General features: G+C 42.5%; 1 long non-coding RNA gene across 1 annotated transcript; it reads left to right on the top strand.

Moving 5' to 3' along the window:
- The first annotated feature begins 8,447 nt into the window (after positions 1 to 8,447).
- Positions 8,448 to 21,373, top strand: LOC127551949 (uncharacterized). Its single transcript, XR_007951210.1, has 4 exons — positions 8,448 to 8,828; positions 11,749 to 11,854; positions 15,567 to 15,694; positions 21,299 to 21,373. It is a non-coding gene; the product is annotated as an uncharacterized LOC127551949 (long non-coding RNA).
- The last annotated feature ends 1,146 nt before the right edge of the window (positions 21,374 to 22,519 follow it).

Here is a 22,519-nt window from a genome sequence, read left to right as displayed (position 1 = left end):
AACCCACTGGGATACCTCTTGGCCAAAGGAAAATTTCCCTTCTTTTCCCATTAACCATAGACCTCCCTTTGAAGTAGCCATGATTGGCACAGCAATATTCCCTTACACCTCAGATGTCACTGCTAACCTTGTTTTAACCTTTAGTGGGGTTTTTCCTCTTCTCCTGTGTATTTTTTTCCTTTTTGTCAGCAGAGGAAAATTATACTTTGGCTAGCATTGTCCATCACTAAAATAAGCACTTACAAACACAATTATAAAGACCCAAATGAGGGAATTAGTTTTGCTAGTAATAGCAACGTTCCTTAGTGTTTTTCAAGATGCTTTATAAATCACGACCTCATCGCCAGTCAATCTCAATGGCCTTGTTCTCACCACAAGCCACCCACTTCGATGGGGGCATACGGTAGGAGCTGATTGGTCACCATTGTCTTTCCAAAGTCATAGAATGTTCCATTAAAAGATGGTTGATAGGAGAGAGCTGAATAAGCAGATATATTCAGAGCCCTAAATAGAGAAGAAAGGATTCTGGGTCAATGACTACAATTGTGTCTCTAGTTTTAGTGCCTTGATTCTTGTGATGCTGTGATACTTATTATGAGCAGACACCATTTGGCATGTGTGTATGGCCACACATGAATGCATCTTCCCAAAGAAAATATTGCACTAGATTTGATTTGATCAAAGAAAAGAGAAAATGAATCTATATGATTATAGAATTAAAACTGGAAAGGACCCTCGAGATAATATATTCTATGCTTTTGGTTTTTTTATAAAGAAATCTAGGTCAAGTGCTGTGAAGTTATTTGTAATGTTACAAGGTAGTAAATGGCAAAGCTGACATTGAAACTCAGGTCTTCTGACTCCAAATCAAGCGTGTTTTCCCATAACATCATACCATAAATTAGGGGCCAGGCCCAAATAAGTTAAAGTCTGCCCCTTGGATCACCTTTTGGGCGGGCTTCCATAGGCATCTTTCCCTGGACTCCTCTGCAGCCTGGCTCGTAGAGAAAATATCACGAATCATTGAAATCCACAATGGTCTCAAACCGTTCGGGCATTTGGGGAATTTGAAGGTTTCGCAAGAGTCAGACAGGCTAATAATGTGTAAGGCAATAGACCTTTATTATAGTTGGTGTGTTTTAAATCACACAAGAGTTTCCCAGGAGACAGGGTTAGAGGGGAACAGGGGTAAGGGGAAATGATGCCATGGAGGGAGGGGCTCAGTAACCGTAGGATGGGTGAGCTACTGGGCCTCAGATGAAATGATATTTAGGAAAAATGAGGAAATGGAAAGTGGAATTTAGCAATAATCTTACCAGCAGACTCAGTATTCCCATGTACTTCCAAGTCTTCCTTCCAGAGGCAGTGTAGGAAAATGGTCCCAACCAAGACAGGCTGATAATGCAGCCAAAAGTCTTGGGTTTTATAGGGAGCATGAGACTTGGGGATGTCTGCTTTCTTATATCTAGTGTCAAGAACATGGAGACCTCAGGGGCTGGTCCCCTAGTGTAAAAATAAAGGGTATAGTATCTTCTAGAAAAGAACAGTAGGTGAGAGATGGAAGTATTAGACAAAAAGCATGGGAGGGTCCAGAGTCGATCCAGAATAAACCAGTCTTACCATAAATGTTCAGAGTTTTGAGGGGCTATGATAGTAGACAATGCAAAACCCTCATTTTAGCCACTGGTTTCTGCTCCCTTGGACATCATGAGACCTTTCACTGCAGCTATAACAAGAAGAGGAATATACTGTATCCTTCCCCCACCCCACCCTTACAACAAAAAGGCTAGGATAATTTAAATAACTCTTCACTTGCTATGAGTATGTTATGCATTACTTTGATTCTCTGATTAAAGTATTTGTAAAATTGCTTTTTAAAAATGTAGTGTAGGTCTTAGATGGGCCAGCAGGGAGTAGTCATGCTTGGGTCCTTCCAGCTAGAATATTTCTTCATGTATCCAAAAACCTATCAATCAAACAGTATTTATTAATCATCTGCTCTGTGTGTCACTGACTCTCACTGAGCCTTGGTTTTCTCCATCCAGAAAGTGAAGAATTTGGAGTAGATTTCCTCTCTGGTCCCTTCCAAGTAAGTCCACATCTATGTACCAAGACACCATCCTAGGCACCAGGGACATAGAGACAAAATTGACAAGAACATTGCCTTTCTGTCAGAGAATCCAAATGATGGTCCAGCCTCTGATAATTACTACCTGTATTAGCCTGGGGAGCTAATTTCCTCATTTTTAAAATGAGGGGGTTGAAATAGATGGACTTGAGAGTCCCTTCCAGCTCTGGATTATTGATGTAGCTCTTTAAAATTTATATAAATATTATTTCTTTTGATCCTTATGATGACTTTCAGACATAGGTGCTATTATTATTCCCATTTTAGAGATGAGGAAGCTGAGGCTGAAAACATTTAATGTGGCCTTCAGGTCACACAGCTGGCTGAGGCAGGATTGTAACTCAGCTCTTCCTGACTTAATCAGTAAACATTTATTAAGCCCTGTTATGTGCCAGGTACTAAACTGAGCTCTGGAAATACAAAAAGAGGCAAAAGATAGTTTTTTCCCCTCAAAAAACTCACATTCTAATAGACTGGACCACCTAATCCAGTAACATGGGAACAATTGAAAAAGATTGGAAGTTATGGGACAAAGTTCAGGAGGCCCTCATTGGGAAATAGGAAACTGAGATGGGACACCCTGGGAAAACATTAAGGGGTTTGGGAGAACTCTCAGCAAAGCTGCCATTATACTCTGCCCTGGATCAGAGTAGAATGAATTAGCCCCTGAGAAGTGTTGACCTGCCTTCGGGAAGCTAGAACACTGAACACGGAACCCAGATGCTCTATTTCCTTCTCTAGTTAAAAAGGGCAAATATTATCAAGTGGTAGCCTGGATAAACACCCTAGTATCCCTTTCTCTCCACTGTGACCAGTTTGAGATAAAAATGATGAGTATTATTAATGATAGTAACAATAATACATGTCTCAAATGCTTAGATTTGGAAAGTATTTAACAAGTATCTTATTCTGTCCTCACAAAGTCCTGGAAGATAGATTCTCTCATTATTCCCATTTTATAGATGTGGAAACCAAGGCAGAGGAGTTGAATGCCCTGCTCAGGGTCACACAGCTAGTGTGTCTGAGGCTTGATTTGCCCCCAGGTGTTGCTGACCCAGGTCCAGCACTCCATCCAGATATGTTCACGCCAAGTCTACAAGTTAAGGGGCCCCAAATTGTTGGAAAGGCTAACTTGGAGGGCCCCAGAGCTTCTGGCCAGCAGAGGAGGCCCCTGATGACTGGGAGCAATCTTGCTTGTTGCTGCTGGCCAGGAACCCCCTCCCAGAACACTTGCATCGGGCCTGCGTTGTCCGCATGGGGAGATGCACTAATTAATAGAACGCACTGATGGATTGTGACAGAGAAGCGGGAAGTACAGCAAGCCCGGTCATAAGGAAACAAGGCTTTGCCAGCTGGCAGGCGGGCTGGGATCCTCCTGGAGCCAGGATAGAATGCTCAGGGACACGATGCTTCCCCTGAGGTCGAGTTGATGTCACATAGGGCTCATCCTCTGGCTCCGTCCCCCAGAGCTCAGAGCCCGAGGCCCACAGGTCTCTCTGCCCAGCAATGGTTCTTTGGGCAGCTTTGATCGGACCTGGGGGTGCTGGGGGAGAGCCCATGTGGCAGTGTGGAGCAGAAGGAGTCTTCCTTTGCTGAGTGTGATGGGAGACTCCTGATTCCAGGCTGGCGGGCTGAGTGTCCGCAGATTCGGAGCAGCGCTCCTCCCTCTAGAAGAGAACAAAAGGGTAGGTACACACAGAGATGTGTGCCCTTGTACACACACACATGCACACACACGCATACTGATTCTCCTCCTCCTCCAGCCACTCTTTTTGCACTTTGCTGGCTCTGCCTAATGTGAGCATCCACCGGTGATCCGACCAGGGTCCTCTTCTCTCTCCTCCACACTCTGCTGCGTCAGTCTCTTTTACTCCCACGGTTCCACCACAGACCCAGAACATAAAGGTGTCTCAGAAAGCATCTAGTCCAACGTTCCCCATGTTCCAGTTTAGAAAACTGAGACTCAGAGAGATTCAATGATTCCCCAAGATCACACAAACAATACCATATACATAGGATTTGAACTCAGATCTTTTGGCTCTTTAAGCAGTGATCATTCTACTGTATCCCAACTCCCATGTCTCTTATTCAGGTGTTTTAGTCCTGTCTGACTCTCTGTGATCCCATTTGGGGTTTTTGTTGACAAAGACACTGGAATGGTTTGCTATTTCATTCTCCAGCTCATTTTACAGATGAGGAAACTGAGGCACACAGGGTGAAGTGACTTGCCCAGATTCACCCAGCTAGTAAGTGTCTGAGGTCAGATTTGAACTCAGGAAGATAAGTCTTCCTGACTCCAGACCAGGAGCTTTATCCACTGAGACACCTAGTTGCCTTATACATATATGGATACATGTATCTATTGATGAGATACATGTGTGTGTATATACATATATCTGTGTATATATATATATATATATATATATATACAAAACACCTGAAAAACTTAAATCACTCTAAATGGTATTACAAAGGGTAGTAGTAGTAATAGTACTATTAGTACTAGTCTTAGTGGTCATAGTAGTAGTTGTAGTAGTAGTAGTAGTATAGTAATAGTAGTAGTGGTGGTAGTAGTAGTAGTAATAGTAGTAGTATATAGGATATCTCTCTTTGGGTACTGACATTTCAAACCAAACCTGTTCAAAGCCATGTCTTCTCACTTCTCTATATTGGGCTATGATATCAACACTTGCCCCCATCTCCTGATTATAACTGGCATTATGGTAACTTTTCCCTTTCCCTCATCTCTCACACTCAAAAGAGTCACCACATCTTGAGAGTCGCCAGCTGCCACCCTCTTGACAATATGGCGTAAAGGAAATAACATGCTCTTTCTGCCTTTCTACCATTCTCTTTTTTCCTTTCCTCTCAGGCTTCTTCTTAGCCTCTCCCCTCACCCTAATTCACTCTCCCAGCACCTGGCAGGACCCCTTAAGCAACACGCAAGCTTTTCAGCTTATTATTATTTGATTTTTCTCCCTTTAAAATAGAATTCCTTCCCTTCTTTGTCCACCACCTTGAAAATCCATATTTCATACGGTCATTATATGCATGACATTAAAGCTCTTATAAATCTCCTATGGCTAATGTTAGAGACCTGGGAAGCTCTTAGCATCCTCAGGGATATAAGTGAGTATTTAAGCCCCTACCTGTCACAGGGCATGTGCATAGGAGAAAAGTCAGTGTCTAAGGGAAGGAAAGGGGGAGGCGAGAGAGAAGAGGGGAGAGGAAAGGACAAGACTAGGGGAGGGAAAGAGAGGAGGGAAGGGGATATGGGAAGAGGGGAGGGCAGAAGAGGAGGAGGGGAGGGAAAAGGAAGAGAAGGGAGAGGAGGAGAGGAGAGGGAAGGGAAGAGGAGGGGAAAAGAGAAAAGAAAGGGAAGGGGAAGAGAACAGAGGGGAGGAGGAGAAGGGAGGGAAGAAAAGAGTAGAGAAGAGAGGGAAAGAGAAGAAAGGAGGAAAGAGGAGGGGAAGGAAGAAGAGAAGAAAGGAGAGAGGAAGGGAATGGAGGGGAGGAGAAGGAAAGGGGGGAAGAGGATGAGAGAGGAAGAAAGGGAAGGGTAAAAAAGAGGAAAGGGGAGAAGAAAGGGAGAGGGGAGGCAGAGAAGAGGAGGAAGAAGAGAGGAAAGGAGGAGAGAGACAAGACTCCATGTAGTCCTCTCAAAAGTCTTCCATTCCAGTTCATCCTGGTACTCCCACCTTAACCATAGGTATAATAGATATCTCCATGTGGCTGGTTAAGCAGCTAAAAGTCCCCTCCTGAAGTAATCTTCATAATTAGGCACCAACCCACCTTTTCTCATCTTATTCCACAATACAGCATTCACACATTCTACTTTGCAGCCACACCAGCCTTCTTGATGTTCATAGCACACCATAGCCCATCTATCTCCCTGCCTTTACACAGACTGTTCCTTGTGGCTGGAATGACCTTAAATCGCAGCTCTGCCACTTAGTACCTGTGTGATGTTGAAAAGGTCATTTATACCTTTCTGGGGCTCAGCTTCTTCATCTGCAAAATGACCTCTAAAATCTCCTTTAGACACATATGTGGTCCTCTAGAAGGACAGGCTCACTCTCGAACCAAGACAGCTTGGGTACTTCTAGCCTATATTCTCTGCCTGAAAGTGTCATCAGGCTGAGAGTAGAATACTAGGTTCATTGTTCTGGTTCTCCTAGGAATTTGTTGCTAATCCCACAGTTAACCTATAGATGTTGGGTTAATCACAGGACCTGCCTGGGTCTCCATTTCCTCATTTATTAAATAAGGAAAATAATAGCTGTCTCCTTTTCCTCCTCTTCCCTCTTCCCCTTGGGCTGTTGTAAAGATAAAGTGGAAAATTCTGTGACCAAGTTAAAGATATCACCAAAAGGTAATATGCTGACGATCTTTATTCCCAAGAGAAGCAGGTGGCAGGTCTCTCCCCATCCTTGCTATGGAGCCAATTTTCAGATGCTAATTACACAAGTCAGAGCAGAATTTGAAGGTATTCGGTCCCAGGCACTGGCATTGGTCCAAGGGTTTTGTTTTTTTTTAAGTTGCTCTATATTACTAGAGTCAGAAGGAAAGGGAAAAGACATAGGGATCTCATTAAAAGGTTCTCCTACTTCCTTCACTCTAGTCTCTGGGCTATGGTGCCTAGGTGTTCACTGGGCAGATGGCTAGTCCGGCAGCTAGATCCTTCTTCGATTTTAACTTCTATTTTGCTGTGTCTGGCAGTTATGAACACTTGCTTTCATCTTTTAAGGCAACAGACAATGATGCAGGCAGCTACGGAGATGTCTACTACTTCCTCAGTGATGACTCTGACAGGTGAGATTCATCCCAGGTATCTCTAGGGGAACCTTTCAATGCTATGGGTTGGGGCAGTGGTTTCCTAGTGATCAAAGCAATGGGCTACCTGAAAGCTTCTGCTTTCCCTTCTCTACCTCACCCTACCCAGTTAATGAAATAAGCTTGATCAACTCAGTCCAACTCTGCAGGCTAGTCTCCATAAGAGACATTCCTACATCCTGAAGGAGCTTAAAGGATAAATACCATCACAGGTCTAGAGGGAGCTTAGACAATAAATAGCATCACATCTCTAGAGTGTTTGGAATCAGCCTGAAGAAAGGTGCTGTAGAAATCACCTCTCAGACCCATGCATATAGCTTGTAAATTAAAAGGTATAATAAAAAAAAAGAAAAAGAAAAAGAAATCACCTCTCGGTTATCCACACATGGATTATTCACTTAGGGGAATCTAAATCCCAGGTAAATTCCCTCACGTAGCCAGCAAAATCAACCACACTGGAACAGGATGACTAGACAACAGTTCACAGGTAAGGGGTATAGCGGGATTCATGGAATACTAATTCATTCTGAGTCAACAGAATGGCAAGAGAACACCATGCTTCTCTTAGGTTTCCCTACTCCTACCCTGTTCGTCCTGACTGAAAGCTATCCTGATTTCCAACTTGAGACCTGTCTGCTAGAGCCCAGATATCAGCATAAATGTCAACTGACAATTGAGTGAAAGTTCCCATAAGACCCACTCCCAAGGAAGAAAACTTAGAAAAAAGGAATGGAAGATCTGTTTCACTTTCCTGCCTGTTTCAATAGAAAGGTCAAAGAGCTACCAGCCAAGAGACTCCAGCTTCTCACACACCCTATTCTAGGTCAGAGATAGGGACTGTCTGACCCGTAGGCAACAGATGAAATCATTTAGTCTGGCTCTGTCAAGGTAACTACAGGTGATGATGAGCTGAAAGCATCTCCCACTGCTTGAGTTTCTAAAGTTGATCGTTTTATATGGCCGACAAATAAGGTTATAAATATCCAAATGGCCCTCGCAGAGAAAAAAGGTTCCCTACTCCTGCTCTGGGTAAAGGTGATCATTTTTCCTAGTTCATTACCCTATCTACCATTTCCCAAATGGAAATGCTCAGATTCAGAAAGGTTTAGCACCTTCTCTGAAAAAGCCAGAGTAATAAACAAGCATCCAGGAGTCATGGGATAGATATTCTCTTCACCAGCTCATATTAGTTCTCCTGCTACAGACAAGATCCAGGCATTTGGTCTGTTGATGACTGATTGACGATAAAGTAGATTGAACACAGTCTTGGAAATAAACTCCCATCTACTTGTCTTACAAGTAGAAAAAGAAATGATGACTTCAAATTTCATTCACTTTTCTTTAAATGTAAAACTGTTTGATTATACATGTATAACCTATATCAGAGTATTTGCCATCTTGGGGAAGGAGGGAGAGAGGGAAAAAATATCTAGAGCTCAAAACCTTATGAAAGCGAATGTTGAAAACTATCTTTATATATGATTGGAAAAAATAAAATACTATTAAGTGGAGAAAAATATAAAACTGCTTGGTAGGAGATGAGGAAGGGAAGTCAACTGCTTAGCTTGTATCCTTATTTTCATGACTGCCTTAATTCAGGGATTTTTCCCATTTCCCTACTGGGTTCAGGTTCTCTCTGGACAAGGACACAGGCCTTATCACACTCATTGCCAAATTGGACTATGAGCTGATCCAACGCTTCACACTGACCGTGATTGCCCGCGATGGGGGCGGTGAGGAGACGACGGGGAGGGTCCGAGTCAATGTGTTGGACGTCAATGACAATGTCCCCACCTTCCAGAAGGATGCCTATGTGGGGGCTTTAAGAGAGAATGAGCCTTCGGTGACCCAGCTGGTGCGGCTGCGGGTAAGAAAATCCCCTTGTTGGGAAGATGGGGAGGGGGATTCTCCCTCTAAAAAAGCATGGAAAAGCACATCTACCGCCAGAGGATTGTGTAGTTTTGGCAGTTTTTTCCTGATCTTTAGCTTCCTCCTTTTCTCTTCCAAAACCCTCTAAAACTAAAGGAGACAACAGATTCTTCCTATAAAACAGAGATTTGTAACGGTTACAAACCTTTGGTAGTCTGGAAAAACCTAAGAAGCATGTTTTTAAATGCAAAAAAAAAAAAAAAACCATAAGATTACAAAGGTAATGAATTATATTGAAATACAGCATCAAAACATTTTTTTAAGTTCACATATTTCTCATTAAGAACCCTCGTCTTATATATTTAGCATGTATAGGACTGCTTGCCATCTGGGGGAGGGGGTGGAAGGAGGGAGGGGAAAAGTCAGAACAGAAGTGAGTGCAAGGGATAATGTTGTAAAAAATTACCCTGGCATGGGTTCTGTCAATAAAAAGTTATAATTATTAAAAAAAAAAAAAAGCACCCCTCATCTTAGATCAAATAGACCTCAAACTCTGCTTTCAGCAGGAATAATCATTGCTCTTGAGCTGGAAAGAATCGCAGAAGGCATCTAATTCTCCTTCTTCTTTTTATTGATCAGGATACTAAGGCTTAGGGAGAGATGGAAAGAGTTTATTCTAAAGGCTCACAGGTAACAAGTGTAATGATGGAATTCAGAGAAGGGACATTGGGGGTTTTATCTGGCTTTTTACTGATGGGGAAACGGAGACCAGAAAAAAGTGACTTACCTAAGATCACAAAGAGTGACAAAAGTGTATTTAAATATTCGGACTTCAGATCCTCTGCTTTCCTCCCCGCCATACTGCCTCATGGAATGGGAATCAGCTACTATGGAACTGTGGCATTTCTCTTGGTCGAGCTGGACAGCAACCAATTACTGTACCATAGAACAAGTACTGAGGTGCCTCCACTGATAACGCCACAGTGATGGTGTACAACCATCATAGTGGGAGAGCAGGAACCTCAATCTGCATTCTAGAACTTGAAAGGGAGCCCCCTCTTCCCCTGTGAGAGTGGCCCTCCTTGGGGCCCCTCCCATTCCCTTCAGAGCCCCAAAGTCTCTTAGACCTGCTTTAGACACCTGTCAGCGCATCTGGCCAGGGATTCTGAACCTGAGGTCAATAAACTTGTTTTCAAATACTTTGAAAACTTTACTTCAGTAGAATTGGATTCCTTTGAAATTCTGCATAATTCATTTTATGCATTTAAAAATATTATTGTGGGGCAGCTTGGTGGTGCAGTGAATAGAATATCAGCCTTAAAGTCGGGAGGACCTGAGTTCAAATGTGGCCTCAGACACTTAACACTTCCTGGCTGTGTGACTGTGGACAAGTCACTCAACCCCAATTGCCTCAGGGAAAAAAATATTATTGTAAAAAGAGGTTCATAAACTTCACCAGATTGACTGACAAAGGGGCCATGCTACCAAAAAAAAAAAAAATTAAAAGTCCAGACTTTAAAAAAAAAAAAAAACAGACTTTGAGCTGAAAAGGATCAGAAGCCATCTAGCACAGTCCCTTTGTTAGAAGAGAACATTAAGATTGATAGAAATTAAGTGACTTGTTCAAGATGGTGCTGGCAGTGAGAATCAGAAGAAGAATTTGAACCCAGATTCTCTGGCTTTAATGTGTTCCTTCTACTATAGCATGCTGCCTCCAGCCTCCTCATTTTATAGATAAGAAAATTGAGACTTGGAGGGTTAAGCAATCAATCCCAAATCACATTGCTAATTAGTATGAGCTAAGGTTAGAACTCTAAGACAGCTGCAGGGTACAGTGGGTACAGTGCTAGGCCTGGAGTCAGGAAGACCTGAATTCAAATACAGTCTCAGGAACTTCCTAACTGTGATCCTGGGCAAGTCGCTTAACCCTGTTTGCCTCTGCTTCCTCCTCTGCAAAATGAGCTGGTGAAAGAAATGGCAGACCACTCCAGTGTCATTGCCAAGAATCCCCAAAGGGGATAACAAAGCATGAAATACAACTAAAACTGACTGAACAGAAACAAGATTAGAACTCAGGGCCTCGGAGTTCTCAGTCAGAGGATGGTAGGTATACCTAGGTGACAGAGACTTCTTCCTCACACACTTCACACAATGCATTTCCCTTCTTGGGGTCACTTGGTTCTAGTCAGTTGACATGCAGGGCCCTCTAACCACCTGCTAAGATATAGCCCACCATGAGAAGGGAGTCTTAAAATGCTAATTTCTTTAGTTCTCATACTCGTGGGAATGGTTCTGGGTGAAAAACTTAGAGGGGTTCTGGGGGAAGGGAAGGATGTGGAAGCTGCAGCCCATCTGTTCACCTAAATGTGAAAATTACTCCTTCACGTGACTGCCTCATGGCAGTAGGGTCTAGCCTGCTCTCCACACCCCTCCTCTCTTCCCCCTCGCCTCCTGCCATCATTCAGAGAAACTCCGTGGGACCCATCAGGCCCAATTATGTTCAGAGTGATGGGGGCTTCCCTGAAGGCTTTCTCTGGAGTTGGTGACAAGAGTGGAAGGAGGCTAATGAATTCAGTGAAATTGGAAGACAGGAGAGGGACAAGGGGGGAGCAAGCGGTAAATGGTTCCATCCCATATGCCAGGGGCATCTCCAGTCACAAACTTCTCCAAGCTTGGACAGATGTCCTGGAATAGAGTGTGCTCACTGAAAGGAAAGGTGCCTCCTGCCTGGGGGCAGAAGGGTCATGGAATTCTAACATGAGGTCTGCCTTGAAGGGGATAAGTAAGAATAAGGTCCCTCTTATTTAGGAACCCTCCTCCTCACACCCGAACAAATAAAAGGCTGCTAGTCTCAGAAGGAATGCCCTTGGCTTTGTGCAGCTCCAGGGTCACACACTGTCCTCCCCAACTCTCTGCAGGCAACTGATGAAGACTCTCCTCCCAACAATCAAATCACCTACAGCATCGTGAATGCGTCTGCGTTTGGCAGCTACTTTGACATCAGCGTCTATGAGGGCTATGCAGGTAAGTGTGGACAAGAGCTGTGGGCCTTGGAATGGGAAAGAAAGAAGGGGCTAAGATTTATGGCTCCTCTCTCCACAATCCAGAGATTTAGTGCCCAGAGGAGGAGAAATGGTCTTAAGGCACCACCTGGGTGGTTCTTCCCAAATCAAGAATAGACTTGGTAACTGGGTTAGGGTTGAATGAGTTCTTCCTTGGGTATTGACTCCCTAATGAGTTGAGTTATTTTATCTCCCTCTTAGATCATCTTAGGGTATTTCTATTGGTTCCCTTTGTCAGACTGCCTTGGATGATTCTGGAGTACATCCAGAGTAAGGACTTAGGAAGCCCCTAGCAAAGTTAGAAGGAAGCAAAGCTTATTTTCAGCCCACCACCCCTTCCCCAAAGACAACCAGAGTCCTCAAAATGCTTCTTTGAAGATCTCTAGCTAGCTATACAAAAGTCTAAATTCTTGATCTTTCCTTCCTTGAAACACACACACACACACACACACACACACACACACACACACACACACAATTATTCACCATGTTTATTTGAGAGCTATGAGAGACAACCAAAACTAATATCATAAAGGAAAGAAAAGAAAGAACGTTACATGAGGAAAAGGGGTAAGAAGAGAATTCCCCCACATTTACTTAGCCAGGTTCACCTCATCATGGGGCCCTGGGCTTTAGAATTCAAAGGAGCTTTTGCAATTCTTGTTCAAGCTCTCTATTTTACAGAGTCATAGAGAGGTCCATCCTCATCTTCCACAAGCTTTTTTTATAGGTTTTTTTTTATTTTTCCAAATATATGCAAAGATAGTTTTCAAGATTCATCTTAAAACATCTTGTGTTCCAGATTTTTCTCTCTCCCTCTACTATAAAGAGCAAGCAATCCAATATAGGTTCAACATGTTCAATAATTCTAAACATATTTCCATATTTGTCATTTCGCACAAGAAAAATCAAATCAAAAGGTGAAAGAAGAGAAATGAGAAAAAACAAACAAAAAAAAAGCAAACAAAAAACAGTAACAACAAAAGTGAAAATACTATTCTTTGATCCACATTGAGTCTTCATTGTTCTCTCTGTGGATGCTCTTCCCATCACAAGTCTATTGGAATTGCCTTTTATCATCTCATTGTTGAAAAGAGCCAAGTCAGAACAAAGAATAGTCTAGCTCTCAGATCTGTGGAGAAGGAAGTAATTTATGATCAAAGAAGAACTATAGAACATTATGAAATGCAAAGGGGATAATTTTATTTATATTAAATTAAAAAGTTTTTGTACAAACACAATCAATGCAGCCAAGATTAGAAGGAAAGCAAAAAACTGGGGATGGGGGGTGGAAATTTTACATCCAAGGATGTAAAGGCCTCATTTCTAAAATATATAGATAATTGACTCAAATGTATAAGAATACAAGCCATTCTCCTGTTGATAAGTGGTCAAAGGATGTGAAAAGACAATTTTCAGATGAAGAAATAAAACTTTCTAATCATATGAAAAAATGCTCTAAATCACTATTGATCAAAGAAATGCAAACTAAGACAACTCTAAGGTGCCACTACATGTCTCTCAGATTGGCTAAGATGACAGGAAAAGATAGTGATAAGTGTTGGAGGGGGTATAGGAAAACTGGGATACTAACACATTGTTGGTAGAGCTGTAAACTGATCTAACCATCCTGGAGAGAAATTTGGAACTATGCTCAAAGGGCTATCAAACTATGAATAATACCCTGTGATCCAACATACCCTTTAGGTCTGTATCCCAAAGAGATTATAAAAAATGCGTAAAAATGTTTGTGGCAGCCCTTTTTGTGGTGTCAAGAAACTGAAAACTGAGTAGATATCCATCCGCTGGGGAATGGCTGAATAAGTTTTGGTATATGATTGGTGTGGAATATTATTGTTCTATAAGAAATGATCAGCAGGATGATTTCAGCAAGGCCTGGAGAGACTTACATGAACTGTCAGCTAAGTGAAGTGAGTAGAACCAAGAGAATAACGTCCACAGCAACAAGTTTATGTGGTGATCAACTGTGATGGATGTGGTTCTTTTCACAATGAAGTGATTCAGATTAATTCCAATATACTTGTGATGGTGAGAGCCATTTACATATAGAGTAGGGACTGAGTATGGATCACAACATAGGATTTTCACCTTTTTTGTTATTGTTGTTTGCTTGCTTTCTCATTTTTTTCCTTTTTGATCTGATTTTTCTTGTGCAGCAAGATAATTGTTGAAATATGTATAGAAGAATTGTACATATTTAACATATATTAGATTACTTGTTGTCGAGGGAGGGGATGAGAAGAAGTGAAGGAGAAAAATTGGGGACACAAGATTTTGCAAGGATGAATGTTGAAAACGATATTTGTATATATTTTGAAAATAAAAAGCCATTTTAAAAAAAGGAAAAAAAGAAAAGGGTCAAATCCATCACATTTGATCATCACATGATTTTGTTGTTCTGTGTACAATGTTCTTTTGGTTCTGTTCACTTCATTTAGCATCAGTTCATGCAAATATTTCCATGCTTTTCTGAAATCAGCCTATTTACCCTTTCTTATAGAGCAATAATATTCCATTACATTCATATACCATAACTTATTTAGTCATTCCCCAACTGATGGGCATCCACTCAATATCCAGTTACTTGCCCCTACAAAAGGGGCTGCCACAAATATTTTTGCACATGTGGATCCCCTTGAGATTCAGACCCAGGAGACACTCTGCATCAATTTCTTAGCCCTTTAGGCATAGTCCAAATTGCTCTCCATAATGGTTGGATCAATTCACAACTCTACCAACAATATATTGGTGGTTCAGTTTTCCCACATCCCCCCCCCAACATTTTTCATTTTCTTTCCTGTCATCTTAACCAATCTAAAAAGTATGAAATTGTATCTCAGAGCTGTCTTAATTTGCATTTCTTTAATCAACAATGATTTAGAGCATTTTTTCACATGACTAGAAATGACTTTAATTCATCATTGGAAAATTGTTTGTTTATATCTTTTGACCATTTATCAATTGGGGAATGACTTCAGCAATTTTTAATTAATGTGAGTACTGTGCGTTAAGCTCTGAAGATTCAAGGAGCTAGTGAAAGCTACTGCTGATACTAGTAATAATGATTCCCATTTAGAGGATTCCCATTCCTCATAATAATGCTTTGAGGTGGATGATGCCAGAATTATTATTCCACTTCTACAGGTTAAAAAACCAGAATGCAGAGCATAAAATGGTTGACTCATAGTCATTTAGCTAGTGGAGATCAGGGCCTAAATTTGATCCCAGCTCTCTCATGTCCTAATCTATTTCTGTCTATTATACTACACTATCTCTTACAAGTTACAGAGAGGATGATACATGGTATACCAAGAACTCTACATTCATTTTCTCATTGGACCATCACAAAAATCTCATGAGATGGGAAAAACAAGTTGGGAAAGCTTCATTTTCAAAGATGAAGCTGAATTTCCTTAAAAAAAAAAAAAAAAAAGCTATGCCAAAGTACAAGAACTAGTATATTTCTCATAATGTTAGATCTTTAAGGGAAGACTAGATGATCACTTATTGGATATTATAGAGAGGATTCTTTTGGTCAAGGAGGGGTTGGACCAGATGGCCCCAAGTCTGAGATTCTGACATGGTCCTAGAGTTTCTGCTTGCTTCTGCTCCTCTTCCCTCTTCTGTAATTTTCATGTTTCCTGTAATTTCAGTGATTAGTGTCAACCGTCCCCTGGATTATGAGCAGATCCCCAACGGAATGATTTACTTGACTGTCATGGCTAAGGATGCTGGCAATCCACCTCTCAACAGCACTGTCCCTGTCACCATTGAGGTGTTTGTAAGTACTCACGCAATCAATGAGTTTTTATTCATTGACTTCACACCTCCACAGCTCTAAACCCTCTCCCTGGATACCCCCACTTTCTCCCACTCTTTCTCACCCTATTCCTTGCTTTAGCATTTCAATCAGCAAGTTCCCTTTTCCCAGGCTGAAGGGGCCAACATCTCCACTAGCGTGAGGGCACTGCCTAAATTTATAGCATGAAATGATATTCTTCTTTCTTTCTCTCTCTCTGTCTCTCTCTCTCTGTCTCTTTATCTCTTTCTATCTGTGTGTGTGTCACAGTCTTCCCTCCCTCCTCCCCTTTTATTTCTCCCTTTCCCCCTATGTTCTTCCTTTTTCCTCCTCTAAAGATCTAAAGGTGCCTGAAACCAAACTGCAGAGAGGCTGACATGAATATCAAGCATGTATTAGCACTCCCCGTGTCTGAAATTATCAGTCACTGAATCAATCTCCGTGCCTTGTTTATTTGCCTGTCATCCCAGTTGATTCAGGGTTGTGTTGCCTCAAATTGTTGTACTGGAGGCCATCCTTTGCCTCTTCCCTCCTGAGACCCCTGGTCTGATCAAGGCTGGTGTCCATGGGAGAGGGTGTGTAGATGTGTGCTGATGGAACAGTTAGTGCATTAATGAGGCTCCAGCAGGATTAAATCAGATTGTCAGATTTGCAGATGCGTTTTGATTTGACACAAGCAGTGGAAAATCTCAGCCCCTGAAATATGCTTGCTGGATAACCTCCCAAACCCTCTGAGACTCGTGCTGGTGTGGTATGCTGACCTAGGGCCTAGGCTTATCCAGGGCCCAAGTTCAAAAGCTAGATGGGGTCCCTTTATCTCTACTCCTTTCGGTTTGATTTAATTTGTTATAGACAGTGGGACTGGGGGCTGGGAGAGCAGTTAGCAGATTGTGGAGGCAGGACAAAGTCAGAATCAGATGGAGCAAGGGAGCATGCAACTTCTGGATTTTGACCTCTGGACTTTGACCAGGTAATGAGATGACCCAGGTAGCAGAAGGAAGAAAGGAGAAATGTAAAGTCTAAAAAAAATGAGTTTTAACCTCATATAAATTTAACTACTATTTATTACGCTATATAAACTGGAAGAAATAGTCAGATCAACCAGGAATATCTTTAGGGAGTATTTGAAAATGTGAATATTTTTTTTAATCAAGAAGTTGTCATCTTGAACTAATGAAACAAACTGTTCTCTTTGTCCAAGTGTTTATTTACATACACACACACACACACACACACACACACACACACACTCATGGCGTGTGTATACCCTTTCTGGACAATCAAAGAGTTGAAAGCAGGAGAAAAGCTAAAGATTGCCTCACATTGGTCGCCCCGACCTGCTTCCCCCAGCTCTGACAGCATCCCATTCCTGTTCATTACCCCAACCCTGACCAAGCCTCCCCAACTTGCACACAGCCCTAAACCCAACCATTATCCCAATCCCAGACTGACCACAATTCATTTTAGTTCAATAAAATGTATTCATTAGGTACTAATTATTTACATGCAAGGCATTATGATGGAGATCAGAGATTCCAAGAAAAGAGTGAACTACTACTTAAGCTTACCAGGAGACACACCTTATATGCAAATAAACAGTGGCCAGAGAAGGAAGCACTTCTCTTCCACTCTTCCACATTCACAATGGTGACCCCAGATAGCATCTTGTAACTGAATATGAGGGCAACAAATTATGATTTATTATCAGCATATGTATACTCCTTTTATATGCCCTTTATACATGGCATCATATAAAAATTTCTTGAGTGAAAAGGAGTCATGAGTGGGAAAAGTTTTAAGAAGCCCTGCCTTGGTTATATGGGGCAGGGAAGGGGGTCAGGGACTGTTAGTGCTGAGATGAGCAAAATCTTCTGTCCTGGAAGAACTTTAGTCTGAAGGAGAAAAAACTAGCTCTCATGAAAAGATAATTCAAACCCTCAGACAGTATTTGGTAAGTGCCACTTAAGTAGATTGTAAATACTGTGGTGATAGAGGAGCGAAAGATTCCTCTTAGAATGGTCAGAGAAAACTTCCCATAAGGCCTTGTTGGAGAGTGGAGAGATTATGAGTCAATTTGGAAAGAAGGGCACCTGAATGATAGAAGAGGACGAGAATTAACCTGGAGAAAGAGTAACTAAAACCTTTGTTCCCTCTGTCAGAGCTTCTTAAACTTTTTCCACTCACTCGAGAATTTTTCAGATATACAGGTATACAAATAAAAACCCTACATTCAATTGTGAGACCCCATATGGAATCACAAACTACAGTTTAAGAAGCTGGGTTCTATGTCAATAATAAGTTATTATAATAATTAAAAAAAAGAAGAAGAAGCTGGGTTCTAGATGAATGCTGGAGAAACTCCAGAATTATGCAAAACCCCAGGTTAGGCAACCCTCATGGTCACTTCTGTCAGCTGGGAAACTGACCACTAGGCCAGGCCTCTCTTTCCCGTGCCCACCCACTGGCCAGGGTCCCTCCTTAATCCCCAGCCTGGGGATTAAATTAAATTAAAGAGATAGCTGGGTGGCCAGCCAGCCTTTGAATGGTCACTCTCCCCAAGCGTCTCGGTGCAGTTAGCATCAGGAAGAGCAGGTGAGCATCTCAGCAGTGACAGCATTGTCTCCTCCTCCTCCACTTTGGGAATAGCCTGGTCACTCGTGTCACAGAGAAAAGGCCATCACTTCGGGGGAATTCCAGGTGTGGGTGGCTGTTAAGTGGCTCTCACTTTCCTGGCTCTCTCCACTGAAGGGATTTTCTCTCAACTGAAAATAAAATCAGATGATGATACAGCAATTCATGGGGCCGCTTTAAAGAGAGGGAGCGAGAAGAGAGGGACAGAGAACAAAGACAGGGCAGGGAAGGCAGGAGGGGAAGAAAGAGGCAAGGTGATTGCTTTTTTCATCTGCTGCTTGTTGGTTTTTAATAAAGAAGTCAAACTCGCTTTGCAGATTTCCCATTAGGGGACAATAAGCTTTTGTAGCGGGAGCTGCTGAATTAGAACTAATAGCAAGCCCAGCGCCAGGATCCGGGGAAATATCATCGCTAATAAGTTTCCGCCTTATGCTCTGTCACTGACATTCTGGGCACTGTTTTGTGCAGTGAAGCAGAAGGATTGAATGTATATGTGTACCGTGGCACATGCATCCACACACATGTACCCGGGGTCAGGATCTCGGATGTGGGTCTGGGGCTTTGGTTAGAAAAGTTGGGGAGTGGGTTCCCTCTTCTCCGTTTGCCCCCAGCCCTAATAAAAAGCACTAGTAGCTCGAATAGGAACTTTTGGTCCTCTGAGATTAGGAATCAGATATGAGCAAAGGCCGGTAAGTATCTTCTGAAGGTGAGGGATGGATCTGAGAAATCAGCCATTCTTTGTGCTCACAGTTGGAGCTGTAACTAGAACCGTGTGAATGGAGCTTTTCACCAGGATGCTGAGTTTAGAAGTGTCGATACTTCTGCTCCTTCAACAGTATAGAAACAACAGAGCTCAGCATCTAGTTTAAAAAATTAGTTAAAATGAGTATTCATTTGTTGGCAAGCAAAGGAGGGAGGGAGGGAGGGAGGAACAAGGGAACTTCTCCCCCACCCTGCCTGGCTTCCCACCTAACTTTCTTCTGAGAACTGACTCTTGTCCCGGGCTTGGTTTCTGATGCCCCAGAATCTCAGGGCCAGAACCCCTGGGAATCTAGCCCCAGCCAACAACTTGCCCTCCTCACTAATGCAGCACCACCCTGCGCCCTCTCCCTACCCCCCTCTGTTTAGTGTCCAGCTGGGGGCCAGGTGCTAAATGGCGAGGTGAGGAATTACAAACCTGCTCAGCTCAGGCTCTTCCCTCCAGGAGATGACAATATAATAAAGGAGACAAGGTGGATGCACATGAAATATTAAATGATAGTGAGAAGTTAAGTAGAAGTAAAGACAATGATGGAAGAAATGTTGTTAAGACAGTAGACAATTAATTGTCAAATAAGTGAGTGTTAAGGTGTCGTGCTTTCAGAGGAGGTCTGGGTCACAAGAGGAAGGCAGGGACTCTCTGTGGTCTTGGAGAGTGTCTGTGTTCAGCCAAGAATAAGGAAGCTTGTTAACATTAGAAAGGGCAAGAGTGCCTTCTGTGCCCATCCTTATGGCCTAATCTGGCTTTCTCTTTTCTGATACTTACACACAACGGCTTGGGACACTGCCTGACACCTATTAAAGGCTCATACTTGTTGGCTTGCCTTTACTAGCTTGAAGAGGTAATTTCTGAAGGTATTTTACTGTTAGCTGAAAAATGGAAGCCCTCCTGCCTCCAGGAATCTGAAAAATGAGCCTCTTTCTACTTCCAAAAGTCAAAGAAAGGAGCCCCTTTCTCTCCAGGAGCCTGAGAAATGGGCCCCTTTCTCTATCTAGGAGCCTGAGAAATGGGCCCCTTTCTTTATCTAGGAGCCTGAGAAATGGGCCCCTTTCTACATCTAGGAGTCTAAGAAATGAGTCCCTTTCTCTATCCAAGAGCCTGAAATGGGCCCCTTTCTCTATCCAGGAGCCTGAGAAATGGGCCCCTTTCTACATCTAGGAGTCTAAGAAATGAGTCCCTTTCTCTATCCAAAAGCCCGAAATGGGCCCCTTTCTCTATCCAAGAGCCTGAAATGGGCCCCTTTCTATATCTAGGAGTCTAAGAAATAAGCCCCTTTTTATATCCAGGAGTCTGAGAAATGGGCCCTTTTCTACATCTAGGAGTCTAAGAAATAAGCCCCTTTCACTATCTAGGAGCCTGAGAAATGGGCCCCTTTCTCTATCCAAGAGCCTGAAATGGACCCCTTTCTCTATTCAAGAGCCTGAAATGGGCCCCTTTCTCTATCCAGGAGCCTGAGAAATGGGCCCCTTTCTACATTTAGGAGTCTAAGAAATGGGCCCCTTTCTATATCCAAGAGTCTGAGAAGTGGACCCCTTTCTACATCTAGGAATCTGAGAAAGAAGCCCCTTTCTATATCCAGAAGCTTGAGAAATGGGCCCCTTTTATATCCAGGAGCCTGAGAAATGGGCCCCTTTCTCTATCCAGGAGTCTGAGAAGTGGGCCCCCTTCTTCCAATTATTCTTTCCCTCATGTTTGCTGCTAACTTTGCCCCTGATAACGTTCCACCCCCTGCCTCTCTTTGCACAGTTGGTTCCCTGTGTCTTTTTGCATTCCCTTCTCATCTTGGAATCCCTAGACTTCTTGGAATTCCCAGTCCTCCTCCTCTCTCTCCAATTGTTACTAACCTCTTTCCCTTGAAATTATTTTATATTCTTTGAACATGTTGCTTAAAGTTTTTGTTTGCACAGTGTGTGGATTGCCTCGTCCACCAGGCCACAAATAAAATGTGAAGTCCTTGAGGGGCAGGGGATGGTTTTATTTTGTATTGGCAGACCTTCACAGAGTGCCTGGCCCACAGTAATCAATTAAGAAGTATTTGTCGAGTCAATTAAAGTTCTCAGCCAGGGAGGGGATCTGTCTTACTTTTGACCCATTGCATGATATCAACCATACTTAAGAAGCCAAGACCACCCAGGAATCTTCTCCTAGTGTGCCCCATTTTGGTGATTGCTCTCCCCCTATCATCTTCTCTTCAGGATGAAAATGACAATCCCCCCACCTTCAGCAAGCCCTCCTACTCTGTCACCGTTGTGGAGAACATCATGGCAGGTATAGTGACCCAATGGCAGGCCCATTCCTATTCTTTTGGGGGAATTACTGGTCAATTAGCAGCTAATCATCCCATCGATAGTGTGATTATTTGAGTGTTTACTAAGGGCCAAACACAATTCTGAGCACTTTGTAAGTGTAAGACATAGTCCCTGCCCTCAATGATCTTTCTTGCTCAGGAGATAAATATAAAGCAATTTCAAGGATGAACAATGTGATACCCTCTGTAAGTGCAGTAGGATTTCAGAAAGAAGATGTATATATGTAAAGGCTAGAAATAATCAGGGAAGGAGGACTTCATAGAAGAAGGAGGACTTCAGCTGGCTCTAAAGGATGAATAGAATTTAGAGAGAGGAGGGTATCTGAGGTCAGAGAAATGGCAAGGGTAAGAGTGAGTGATCAGGGGACATTGAAGGAGGGGATAATGAACAATTAAAAACCTTAGGACTACCTACCATAGCTCCGTGAGTAAAACTGGATCCCATTTGTCATCTAAGTAAGTCCAATGATAATTATGTCTGGGGGTGGGGATGGGGTCAAGGGTAGAGTGGAGAGGAGACAAGATACCTCAGATCGGTCCTGTCTACTTTAGGAATTATCCAGAACTGGATCTTAGATGGGTTTCTCTCATTCCCTTGAGAATGGTTATAAATAAATGAGTGAAAAAGCATGTATTAAGCATTCACTGCATGTCAAGCACTGTGTTGAAAGAGAAAGAGAGAGAGACAAAACAAATAGGGAAATCCTTGCCATCAAGGAGCTTACATTCTCATAGAAGGAAACAATATATATGGAAGAGTAATAGTAGGGAAGGGTGCTTGGTCTGGCAAGTCAATATTTAATTCAATTAACTCATTTGTTAAGTACCTGTTATGCACCAGGCACTGTACTAGGTGCTGGCTATGTCCATATTCTTATATGGATATACTACCCACAAGTCCCAAATCCAAGTCACCACAACCTGTGTTCTGGGAATACTAAATTCCCCTGCTTAGAGCCATAGCCCTCTCACGTCATCCTGCACCCCATCCCTGCTCACATCTTAAAGCCAGACTATCCCCTTGCCCTCCTGCCTGCTTGGCAAAAGAGAGGTCTTTATAATAGCACTTAAATCCTCTTCTAAATTGAATTCAGAGGATTGATTTATC

Source organism: Antechinus flavipes, chromosome 2 (assembly GCF_016432865.1).
Source record: "Antechinus flavipes isolate AdamAnt ecotype Samford, QLD, Australia chromosome 2, AdamAnt_v2, whole genome shotgun sequence".
In the NCBI taxonomy this organism is placed as follows: Eukaryota; Metazoa; Chordata; class Mammalia; order Dasyuromorphia; family Dasyuridae; genus Antechinus; species Antechinus flavipes.
This window is presented reverse-complemented; position numbering and strand designations above follow the sequence as displayed.